The sequence below is a fragment of the Hakea prostrata genome, chromosome 5, assembly GCF_041222555.1.
Source record: "Hakea prostrata isolate BN-2017 chromosome 5, UWA_Hpros_2, whole genome shotgun sequence".
NCBI classification, from domain to species: domain Eukaryota; kingdom Viridiplantae; phylum Streptophyta; class Magnoliopsida; order Proteales; family Proteaceae; genus Hakea; species Hakea prostrata.
The window spans coordinates 51757860-51770788 of NC_142604.1; the positions used below are offsets into that span (position 1 = coordinate 51757860).

Genomic DNA, 12929 nt, shown 5'->3' on the forward strand with positions numbered 1-12929 from the left:
TTTTGGTTTAAATTGAGTTTATCATATCTGTTTTTTTTGGTGACTTGATAGTTGGCATAAGAATAAAGTGGAGACCTTAGAGGGATTTGTGGAGCTTGGAGAGGATTATTCTCCTAGTGTGACTACCCTTAGCCCTAGAGTGGCTGTACAAAAGGTTGAGAACCCTAGGTATTTTGATTTTAGGCTCTAGTGGGGAGTTTAGGGGTAGAGAGAGAGAGAGAGAGAGAGAGAGAGAGAGAGAGAGAGAGAGAAGTTTGATGGGATTGGTAAGTTTACCATTTTTTGGAGGAGGAAGGGAGAGACTTTTTGAGAGCCGTTGATGACTCAAGGGCTTCCTTTGAAATCATAGACCCTGCTTTGAGGACCTAGGTTATGGAGGATGCCATTAGGTGCATGTTTGGAATACTCCCAAATTGTTTCTTTTGTAAAATGGAGAACTCTTAAAGAGGTGTGTTATGCTTATTAAAGGGAGCTAATAATTAAAAAAAATAAAGAAAAGGACATCATATAGTGTTATGCCTTCTAGTGCTTATGGTCAAGCTAACATGTTCTATTTATTTATTTATTTTTTATTTATTTAAGATATGTATTGAGTCTTGACCATTTATGATAGTGATTGCCTGATTGGCATGCTTATTGGTTTATTGTTCTTTGGTTGTGCCTTCCATATATGCATTTGTTTACTTGCTTAACTAAGGTTGATAATGCTAGAGTGTTAATGCATAGTGTTGGCATGTGCGATATTGTTGGCCTTAGTAAAGTGGATTGCGCACACATAATGATTTCATTTTCACTCTATATGGTATTAGGTATGTCCCTAAGCAAAATAATCACCCAAGACATACTAAATTCATGTAGAACAATAATCGAAGGAATCAGTACTTGCCACCACATCATACTCTTGGGAAGGACATTAAACCTGAACCAGTCTTACTCCGGATCCAACACAATTTCCTGTTCCAGCTAGCCCCCATTCCACTGAGTAATGGAGATTCCCAGTCATCAGGACAGCAAAATGATATTGGTAGACAAATTTGTATAGTATCCTGGACATTGGAAGCTTGCAAGTCATCTGGTTTAGAGAGAGAGAGAGAGAGAGAGAGAGAGAGAGAGAGAGAGAGAGATTTGAAATGACTTAAATGGGGGTAAGGGAATTTATATAATTTCACACTCTATTTAACAACAAAATTTAAATTTGGGTAACTTGTAATTATGCATGTGAGTGCCATGTAATTTTAGAGAAAATAGTGGGTGGTCACTAGTTTTACCCCAAAAATAGTGGATGCCGTGTAATTTTCTATAAACTCAACAATGTATATAGCCAAGATCTGTAGCCAGCTTGAAAATAGAGAGAAAAGTCTTCTTAACGTCAGGTAATACTAAGACATATTTTAATTGCAAAGAAGAATTACCATTATGAAGTGCAACCCTGAACCATACTGTATGAAATAGGCATAAACTATCCATTACCAATCATCAGTGATGAAGAGCCTTGAAATTTCTTGAGGGAAGAGAAATTACCCAGATTAGAAGTTACATGGTCTATAGCACCTGAATCTGAAACCAAGAATCATAGGATGGATCAATATGCACAACAACTAAAGCTTTCGGAATGGCATCAGCCTAATAGGAGGCTTGAGCATCACAGTCGCAAAAGACTCATAAGCTGCTCCAAAGTTTGTCAAAAGCAAGAAAGCCTTCCTTTGATCAGGAATACTTTTATTGATTGAGGCTAACCTGATCACAAATCGTATTGAACTGAATCAGAAAGAAACTCACTCAAAGAGTTGCTTTTCGATTTCTTAAAGAAGTGCAACCTCGATAGAAGTTCAAATTCACGGGCTTCAGAATTTTGTGAGAAAGAATTAGAGAGTAACTGTCCATATATCTAAAGAAGACGATTTCACGCAAGGCCCAGAAACCCTTCAGAGACAGTGCCGATTATCCAAGCCTTGACGTGTCTATCCATTAGTAGCCATGCCTAATATAGGGGACTAGCGACATCCTCTTCGGCCGCATTCTTCAGCAACTAAACTGGAGCTGGGTCTCAACATTAACAAACCCAACAAGATCCTGTTTCCAATCGAAAACAGAATTTGGGTTTCCCAAATCAAATAATTTTCTGGGGAGAGATGGAGAGCACGAAATTAATGACATTGAGATTACAAGGATATGGAAAAGTTGAAGCGGGAAGGAATTCGCCATGATAGACCAAAAGCAAGAAATAACCAGGAAAGGAAAGAACAACGGAAAACAGAAGGAAAGGTCGAGAGGAATCAGCCCTACGCTGCCTGATACCATGTAAAGAATCAAATGTTATTCAAGCAATGTCGAGAGGAATCCTTTATTTCTTTTTTGCTTTCATTTAGTTTCTAGATGTCTGTGGTGTTATTTGATCTTTTTCCCAACTGGCATTGATTTTAGACTGGTGACAATGTGGTTTGTAAGCGTCTCTGTGTTTTTATGCACATTTTGAGCTATATTGCTCTGTTGCCTATGTAGGATTATGTGACAAGTGAGGAAAGCTTGTTGGAAGAGCTGGAGCTTGCTGGTTTTACAGCCTTTGGTGTCCCATGAAAGCTTTGCACCATGGTAAGAGTGTATTACTTTATCCATCTTGAATCATATGCTAACATTAGCATTATTTTTTTTATTACTATAATTCCATCCCCAACATTATCATATAAAATACCAATATATTACCTAGCTACTTGCATTAATACTTGCTTGATATTTTCAATCACATTTGTAATTCACATTACACGAACATTTTCTTGATTAGATACATATACCCTCACTGCTAATGATTAATGAAGAAAGGATGTGCCTAATGTTTTGAGTACTCAAAAAGAGCATCTTAATAAAGGAGAATATGCTGAAGTTCTTGGTGGACAAAAAACTAAGGGCCATGATGCTGCTGGAGTGAAAGTGGGATCGAGAGAAAAGGATAATTCAGAGGAACAAAGAGGGGAAGTTTCAGGGTCCCCGATCACGATGTTGTAATTAAAGATTGTAGGAACTGCCATTAATATGTCAAAAAGAGCCCCAAGAATCAACAAAAATTGGCACTGGGCGTGGTATGCTAATAAATGTAAAAATATCAAAATAGAGAAAAATAAGTTAGAATAGGTTTACTTAAATTTCCAATGTGTTCAATATCTTATATTTAATGAGAAATAAGATTGAGAATTGAATTCGTGTAAATAATTATTACATTTTTCATCAAAAGACCCAAAAGACATTTATGTTTTAAGTTGTGTGTGAAAAGAAGATTTTCCTTAAAATCAAATAAGCAAATGGAGAGATGTGACCCATTATCCACAACTAGTGGATCAGAGTCATAAAATTAGCAACAATGGGAGTGTGTTCCGTCCTCCCTGATCCATCTTCCACAGTTAGTTTATGCATTTTTTTCTTGCTTTCATGTTTTGACTACTGAATTTCCACATGCCAAAAATTTAATGAAAATGATGAAAGCAAAGAATCAGATTAAACATGCAAGCAAAGAATTAGGTTCAGCATGCAAGAAGGGCAACGACGAAGAGGCAAGAAAGAGAGTTGAATGAAGCTAATTACTATTTGTATGTGAATACTAAAAAATAATAATAAACAAACCTCGAAGTCTTGTTTAACAAATATGAACAACGACGGTCCTTGGAGGGGCTCTCCAAATAAGTGTCCGATGAATGATAGGATTCAACCACTTGTAATATTTTAATCCAAGGTTGGGGTATTCAATGATGAGTGCATTTATATTATAATATTACAAGTGGCTAGACCCTATAACTCATTAACTAACACTTGTTGGGTGATTTCCTCCAAAGAGCTAGAGAAGCCAAGTACACTAGCTGCACCAAAAATTATAAACTAAAACTAAAAGTGCTCCACATTTTTTTCCCGTCGAGTACAATCAAATTAGTAGAAACTAAATCCGCTGTAGATATAGCTCTAACATCTTGACCACATCAACATCTATACAAAAGACATACAAGAAGACATACAACCAAGTGCATACTTTTGTGAGGCAGGGACTTGGAAATTTTTGAAAGTAGAATGCCCTCTTATTTGGCTACATTCAATTCATTTAGTTAAGAAATTTGACTACTTATATTGTAGTACCCTTTATATGTTTGTATATGTAGGGTGGCACACAGGATAGCCAAGTTTCCCAAAAGGTACGTACAAGGAGGAGGATGGCTACTCCACAATCTATTTAATAAAACTGATGGAAAAGATGAAAGCAAAGAATCGGGTTTAGCATGCAAGCAAAGAATCAGGTTGAACTTGCAAGGAGGGCAACAAGGAAGAAGCAACAAAGAGAATCGAATGAAGCTAATTACAATTTTTATGAATACTAAAAAAATAAAAAAAGAGACATCACCGTCTTGTTTAACAATGACGGTCCTTGGAGGGACTCTCCGAATGAGTGCAAGTTAATGATAGGATTCAGGCACTCGTAATATTCTAATCCAAATTCTAAGGTAAATCCAATGAGTGACTCTGAATTAGAATAGTATAACTGTATGAGTGGCTAATTATAACTCCTTAATTGGCACTCATTAGAGATTTCTGGAGAGGAGCCAAATACCCTACTGGCTGCACCAATAATTAAAAAGTAAAAGAAAAAGATGCTCCACTTTGTCTTTTTTTCTTTTTCTTTTTCCTTTATTCTTTTTCTTTTATATTTTCCCTTCAGTAGGACATGTTGGGCTCCTATTACCTAACTTTGGACGGACTTGCTTCTCTTCTTCTTTTGGATTCCTGCAATTGGTCACAAGAAATTGACATGGCTATGAGAAATTTTGCAGCTGGTAAGGGACTCGATCTCTGTGACCCTCTATCGATCTTCTACAGCTAGTTTATGCATTTTTCCTTGCTTTCAAGTTTCTACTACTGATTTCTCACATACTACTTGTTTACACAGGAAAAATGGCTATGAGAGACAATGGCGCTGATAAAGAACTGATTATTTCTACCACTCTCCAACAATTTGGTGTTAAGGAAGAGTATGAAAAGCTTCGGAGTGCTGTAAATGACGCCAAATTTTCAGTGATGGTTTTAGAAAGCCGGCTTTTGGGTTTGGATGGTCATGAGGATGAAGCAGCAATGAGAGAAAAATTGGAGAAGGCTAGAGAGTTAGTTTATGAAGCAGAAGACAAGTTGGACGAGTTGTCATTTGAAATCATGCGAACCTTTCATCACATAGAGGAGGAGATCACGAGGGAAGCGAGCAGCAGGAAGGTAAGAATGATTTCTTCCTTGTCGTTAGTTCGTGGGTACCCACTTTTGTTGTACCGTCGCAAATTGATGTCTAGTAAAATCAAGGATCTTCAGCATGTGTTGAATAATCTGAAAGGAGAAATTGGTCATGGTGCTACCGCTACCCGTCAAAAAGAAAAAGATATTGACAAGGCCATGTTGAAACATTATATTGGGGCTGATGTGATTGAAAATGATTGGGTTGTAAACTACATTAAGAGTATGCAGTTTGAAAGAGATGTTGACGTAAGCCTTGTAATAATTCCTATTGTGGGGATGGCAGGTGTTGGGAAGACAGCACAAGCGAGGAAATTCTATGTTGAGTATGGATCAGCTTATGATCTGAAAATTTGGGTTACCGTGTCACAGAAGGGGTTGAATGTAAGAAAGGTTGCAGCAGAAATAGTCAAAGCCTGTAACCATACTACTGGAAGTATTAGTAGTAGTTTGGAAGAGAATCTGAGTGGAAAAAGTTTTCTACTTGTGTTGGATGATGTTTTGGACCAAGACAAAGAAAAATGGGATAATTTGGTACGAATGTTAACAATTGGTTCAATTGGGAGCACAATTGTCGTCACAACACCAAGTGCTGAAGTTGCATCGATGGTGCGTACAAGACTTGATCCATCATATAATTTAAGTGAACTATCAGCAGATGCCAGTTGGAAATTGTTCGAGAGAGAAGCATTTGAATCTGCAGAGACAAGCGAAGATCATCCAGTCAGAAAAACATTGGAATCGTCGACAATTGTTAAGCAATGCCATGGTTTGCCATTAGTATTGAAAGCTGTAGGTCGTGCCTTCCGCTTCAAACCAAATGTAGAGTGGTGGGCAGCTGCCTTACAAACTCTTGCTGATAAATCTGCAGCTACTGTTTTTCAAATTCCAATTCTGAAGATCTGTTACGATAGCATACCATCAGTATTGCAGAAACGATGCTTTGCATATTGTTCGGTATTTCCTGAGAATTTTACTATTGAGAAGAAAAGCTTGATTCAACAATGGATGGCTCATGGTTTCTTGGAAGAAGAAGAAGTAGCAAGAGCAGCAGCATCATCATCCACTAGCAGCAGCGGTGCAGGAGATCATCATGTCAAAAGATTATTGATGGAAGATATAGGTGATTCCTATCTTGAATCTTTGGTAAACAGGTCCTTACTTCTCATCGACAATTTTGATCCTAAAGAAGACGAGCCATTAGAATACAGGATGCATGGGTTATTTCGTGATTTTGCACGAACTCTCTTGGGAAATGATTCCATCTTGTCAAATCGAGCATATCTTCATGTTAACATTCCTCTTGATGCTCCTTTTCTGAAGTTTAAGAGCCTGCGTGTACTCGAACTTACACATTTCAGCAAAGACGAGTTGCCATCCTCAATTGGAGACTTAATGCACTTGAGGTATCTTGATCTTTCCTGTGGTACTTTTAAAGCATTACCTGCTTCCATTCAAAGCTCTACCATTTGCAAAGACTTTGAAGCTGTCGCATTGTGTAAATCTTCAAAGATTGCCTAGAGGAATGACAAAACTGATCAACCTGAGGCATCTAGAGAATGAAAGGAGTTTGAGAAACATACCAAGAGGTTTTATAAGGAAGCAGAGTGACCTTCAAACCTTCAATTTCTTCCATGTTGGCAACACTACTGTTTCTGATGAAGCTGATATTGAAGAGCTGAAGTTTCTAAAACATCTCCGAGGAAGATTGAGTTTAATTGGTCTTGACAATGTGAAAAATGAAAAAGATGCTAGAGAAGCAAATTTGAAGGAGAAAACAAGACTTGAGGAGTTGATGTTAGAATGGGAATCTGATTGGCATGTTTGTACCAATGATCGGGATAGGGAGAAGAAAGTCTTCATAGTTGAGCAGCTCCAACCTCCTCAAAATCTATTGCTTCTAACAATACTGCGTTTTGGCGGATCCAGGCTCCCTACATGGTTGGATGATGGAAGTTCGCATCTTATGAATTTACAGGAACTCTGTATTCATGCATGTCACCATGTAAAATCTCTAGATCTGAAAGGCTTGAAGTCTCTTCAAAAACTGATTATCTCATACTGTGAAAATCTAGAGTATGCAAGAATCGTGGGTCTCTTGCAGCTGGAGCTTTTGGAATTTAACAGATGTGATAAGCTGAAATCTCTATTGGGATTAGGTTTTTTAAATCGGGAAGAGCAACTCAATTCTTCAAGAGAAGAACTTGTGCACAACATACCCGACCTCAATAGGCTTGAGAAGCTGCACATCAAAAGCTGTGATCATCTTACAAACCTAAGAGAGGAGGAGATGTCGCTCCTGGAGTCTCTGAACACACTTCATATAGAAAATTGCAAAAATTCAATGATTTTTCCCAAGGGGACAAAAAAACTTAAGTGCCTTGAGCACTTGCAGATAGAAAATTGTCCAAATTTAAAGGAATTGCCAGAGGGCATTCCATATTTGGTACATCTTAGACATTTTTCAATTAAAAATTGCCCTAAGCTTATGGTTTTATCAAAAGAAATCCTACGCTGTACACATCTACGAAGGCTCAGTATTTTTAATTGTACAAATCTGAGGCGTCTTCCCGAGGGAATTGGCAGATTTGGGTTCCTTAAGGAATTGGAGATTAATGGATGTGACTTTTTGGTCTCTTTTACAAGGGAAATGCAAAAGATGTGGTGTCTGCAAAAGCTGAAGATTGAGAGGTGTTCACATTTGATGGATCTATCTGAAAGCCTGTGTGATATGAATTGGCTTCGATATTTGGAAATTTCAAGTTGTTATAGCTTGACTTGTTTGCCTGGAAGGATGCAAGCTTTGGAAAGGTTGGACACACTAAAGATAACAGATTGTGATAATCTGACAAAATTACCAGAACAATTGGGAAACCCCAGCGTACTTCGTGTTTTGGTGATATGTGGATGTTCTAATTTGCAAGTTCTACCAAAGAGGTTGGGAGAACATCAATATCTCCATCTGTTGGAAATAACTAATTGTTCCAATCTAGAAGCTCTACCAGAGAGCTTGGGAGAACTCTCTTTGCTTCAATCCCTCAACATCCAGAAATGCTTTAATTTGACATCATTCCCCAACCGTCTGCAAAAATGACATCCTTACGGGTACTTTGGTTGATCGAGTGTCATAAACTTCAAGATTTTCTTGATGGGCTGAGATCTCTCTTAGCACTTGAGAAGTTGGCCATCTGGGGATGTCATAATCTCATCCAACCTTTGTCACAGCAGGGGATTGGAAATCTAAAATCATTACAAGAGTTGACCATTTCAAATTGTTCAAAATTAGAAAGCCTCCCAGAAGGATTGGAGAACCTCCCATCACTTAAAGAGTTGGTTATTTGAAGCTGCCCCAAATTGAAGTACTCAGAGTCAAAGATACAGCAGCTAATATGGAGAAAGTTGCGTAAGCTGAGAATAAGAGACTGTCCTTACCTGGAGACCATAGATGATGAATCTGATCCTGATTACATTGTCATTACTCCTCCCCACTCTACAGGTTCATTACCTTCTACTTGTTTCTTACTTTTGAATTTTTATTTCTAACCAATGCATGAAAATCTAGTGCTTTTTTTAGCAAGTTATTACTTCTTTTCCCTATTTTTTCTATAAATTTATATAGATCTATATTTTTCGTTGATAAGAATTAAAGAATGGTGCTTGTTATGGTTACTAAGTCATTGTTCCTTGGAGTGGCTGTCATTGACTGTGGTCTTGAGTGTGTGTCGTGGTAAATTTCTTACCATACATTGCCATATAGACACACATCGTTTTTCTTATTTTATTATTATTGATGCATTCCCTTTTCGAACCTATAAACTTTTGTACCTTGTTGTTTCCTATTTGCCGTCAATTTTTCTTAAAATAAGTTCAAACTTCAAAGGCAGTAAATTCTCCTTTCATTCTTCTAGTTTCTTTTGAAAGATAAAGGGAATTTTATTCAAGACCTGGGCAGTGAAACATAGAGCCATGGAAAGGTCTAAACAGGATAAACCTTCACTGTATATGAGAATCCTGAATCTGAGTTTCTATTCCTTGGCATGCCCAACCATTATCCACCAGTAGTAAAGTTTGACGCAAAAGGAGCTTCCCATGTAATAGAACAGAGACTTCAAAACTGGTTGAAATGTCAAAAAGGACAGAGTAATTTAATTTCCATAACACATAGGAAATTCAGAAAATAGAGTGGATGTATTGTTGAGTTGGACTGGAATGGTTTTAAGCCCAATCTGAGCTGCACTTCTCTATATATGTAATGGTTCATGTTGGATTCTCATCCCTCTACATGACCTAAATTTGATTCCTTTCTTTTTTTTCTCCTTGACCTACCTTGTTCTTCTTAACTCCTTAATTTTCTGTTTTCTAGTTTTGCTTTTGTAAGGTGATTGAATTTCACTTGTTGATCTGCTTTCTTTTTTTCTTTTTTCTTTTTACTGTGATTATATTTTGTTGATCGTATGAGTTCATGCTTGTACATTTCTTTTAGGAATAATTATTATTGGCCCCCTGTACTTTGATTTTATTACTACTGTAAACCCTATAATTTTCAAAATTACTAATCCAACCTTTAACTTTGCCTACAATTACTATTGCCCCCCTACCGTTAAGTTCCGTTAGTTTACTAATGATGTGGCATCTTTATATTTTCTCAAAAACCCCAAAATACCCTTATACTTATCTCTTTACTTATTTACCCTTTTGTTAAGATACAGTATTACCCTTAATTAACTGTGGAGAAAAAAGTAACTATAATCCGTTTTATTATAATAATAAAAAAAAAACACCAAATAAAGAAAGAACGATTGAATAAAACTCAAATAGAAACCGAATAAGAAGGAAAATTGAATTCAACTCAAATTGGAAACTGAAATATCACCTAATATATTTTCAAAATAAATGAAGTTTAGTGAAGGTGGGAAAGGAGTTGGATTTTGTTCATTTCTTTAATTCAAAATTAATGAATTCAAAATAAATGTAGTTTAGTGAAAGTGGCAAACCAAATCGGATTTGAATTTTACCCATTTCTGTAATTTAAAATAAATGAAGCTTAGTGAATGAGGAAAATTCAAAATAAATGAAGTTTAGGGTAAATTTGACATTTAATTTGGTTTTTATAAATGGGGTAGCATTGTCTTTTAATTTCTTAATTTTAATGAAGGGCAAATTAGACATTACATATTCAAACTTAACAGCTACTTAACACCGTTATAAGAAAGGGGGGCAACAGGGTTTTATTAGTAATAAAATCAAAGTACAGGGGGCCAACAGTAATTATCCATTTCTTTTATGTGTGCTTCTGTTTTAGCTGATTGAAAATTTACTCTCCACTCAAGCGACTAACTTTTGAGTTTATTGTGCTTATTTATTCTAATCTGGACTAACATAATGTATGTCAATTAAATGTCTTACACTAGTCTTGTTTTTTGAAGTGTCTATTAAAGAAAAACATAGTAAAAAAATGATCTCAAGCAGGGGCGGACCTACTCAGGGGCCGGGGGGCATGGCCCCCCGGATTTTTCAAAATTTTAATTAATTGCCTAAAGTTTTGGATTTTTTATATTAATTTGCTTTATTTTTCCACTTTTTTCTCTTGTCACATGTGAAATGTCACTATTTGGCCCCCCCAAATATTGAGAACAACTTTTAAATGTAAAATAATGGGTATAAAAGTCATCTCTAGTTAAAAACTAATTCCTCAATTCCTATTTATTCTCCCCGTTTCTCTCTCACATCTTTTCTTCCTATTTATTCTCATCTCTTTCTATAAACATAGATTAAAGGAAATTTAAAAAAACAAAAAATTAGATATTCAAAATGTCACTTATAGATAGAAACTAACCCTTCAATTCCTATATTCTTTCATATCTCCTGTCTCCTCTCTCCTCCTTTTTTCATATTTATTCTCTTATGTTTCTTTATTCCTATTTATTCTTCCTTTTTATAAGCGTGGGTTAAAGAAAATTTGGGGAAAAAATCTTCCCCACAATTAGGTACTCTTTTTATCTCTCAATTTATTTATTGTTTCTCTTTTTTTATATATTTTTTATTTGATTTTGTATTCTTTGTTTCTTTATTTTGTCTACAATTTTTGTTATTTGATTTTATATTATAAATAAAACGTCTATAGTTAGTAAGGTAACTAAGTACCATTGGTTGCATTTCTTACCTTAAAAAAAATTTGGTTTGCATCTGACATTTTAGGGTTGAAGCCTTGTTTTTTTTTTATTTTTTATTGATGCTTTAATTTATCTATATCTTGTTGAAAAAAACTATCATTATCAATAATTTACCTATTTTTATCAAATATTTGTGGGCCCCACAAAATATATGTGAGTTTATTCCTTAATATAATAAAATAATTCATATGTGGGACCCTCAATGAGTCTTAAGGACCCATACAATATGTGTAGCAAAAAACCATTGGTGCTTTCCCAATTTGGACTTCCATTCTTCGGCCCCCCAATATTGAATCCTGGTTCCGCCCCTGATCTCAAGAAATATAAATTTTGCAGATATTCATAAACTGTTTCTCCTCCATTTTGAGTTTACTGGGGAACAGCTTGAGTTTACTTTACTTGTTAACTCTAAACTCTACTTGTTAACTCTTGACACCTTGAAATATTTGTAGAAACTTTTGATTTTATTTTTTCAGATTAGTCTCAACTCAAGCAAATTTAGAAAAGCGTTTGAGATTTTCTAATTGTTGAAATGTCACCTTTTTCATAGGAAGAGATGTGGCTGAATCTTGTAATTCATTGGGCCCTAGCCAGTGATAGTGTCTTTCCCCTCACCCCACGGAAGGCTCCCCTGCCCCTCCCCCGTGGGGATCCCCACAGCACTAGCTTGCAGAAAAAATATGATTTGCCCAACCCTTTCCCAAAAATATAAACCCATTAATTCTGTATTAGGTATGATGGAATATTGAACTGCTTTCGTATTTTGTGTCCGATTCTATGCAGTTCATGAGAATGAGGGTTTACAACTTCACGCAGCTCCAAATTTGCAGAGATAGTGAAACCATGGATGTCGCACTCAGCCTAGAATGGAGAGACTCTGATCGATGATTTACAATTCCAATCCTGAAGGTTCCGGTCCCCTTGGATGCTTCACAACCTACAACTGTTGCAGCAGGATTTGCCTTCACCCCTGCTATTGGTTCTTGATGGATACAATGTATCCCTGCCACTGCTATTGGTTTTCTGAGTTAGTTCTGGTTCTAAAAGTTTTTTGTTGGACATGCATTCTTGCTTATTTTGCAAAACTTTGTTCAATGTTCTCTTTTGTCTTTATTTCTTTTTCTCTCTTCATCTGAGCAATTAATTGTCTAAGCTATACTGATGGTGTATCCTCTCTTCAGTTCTCATTACATTACTGAAGACTTCTTTGTTGTGTGTTTTCTCATTATATTACTGAAGACTTCTTTGTTGCGTGTTTTCAATTCCCACTATTGAGATTCCATTTTTTTTTTTTTTTTTTTGGGGTTGATATTGAGATTCCATTTGGCTGCAAGGAAAGGGAAAGCATTTCCCATATTTGCGTTGTTTGGTTGTGATGGAAGAGAAATTAATCTACCACATTTGTTTGGTAGGACATAAAGTTATAGAGTTTTAAGTCAGTTTCTATTACTTATTGGTAACTAGTAAATCCATCCCCAATGGTCAAATTCCATTTTGAAG

At 36.1% G+C, this 12929-nt stretch overlaps 1 pseudogene; it reads left to right on the forward strand.

Moving 5' to 3' along the window:
- The first annotated feature begins 4702 nt into the window (after positions 1–4702).
- LOC149016466 (disease resistance protein RGA2-like) lies at positions 4703–8350 on the forward strand (annotated as a pseudogene).
- The last annotated feature ends 4579 nt before the right edge of the window (positions 8351–12929 follow it).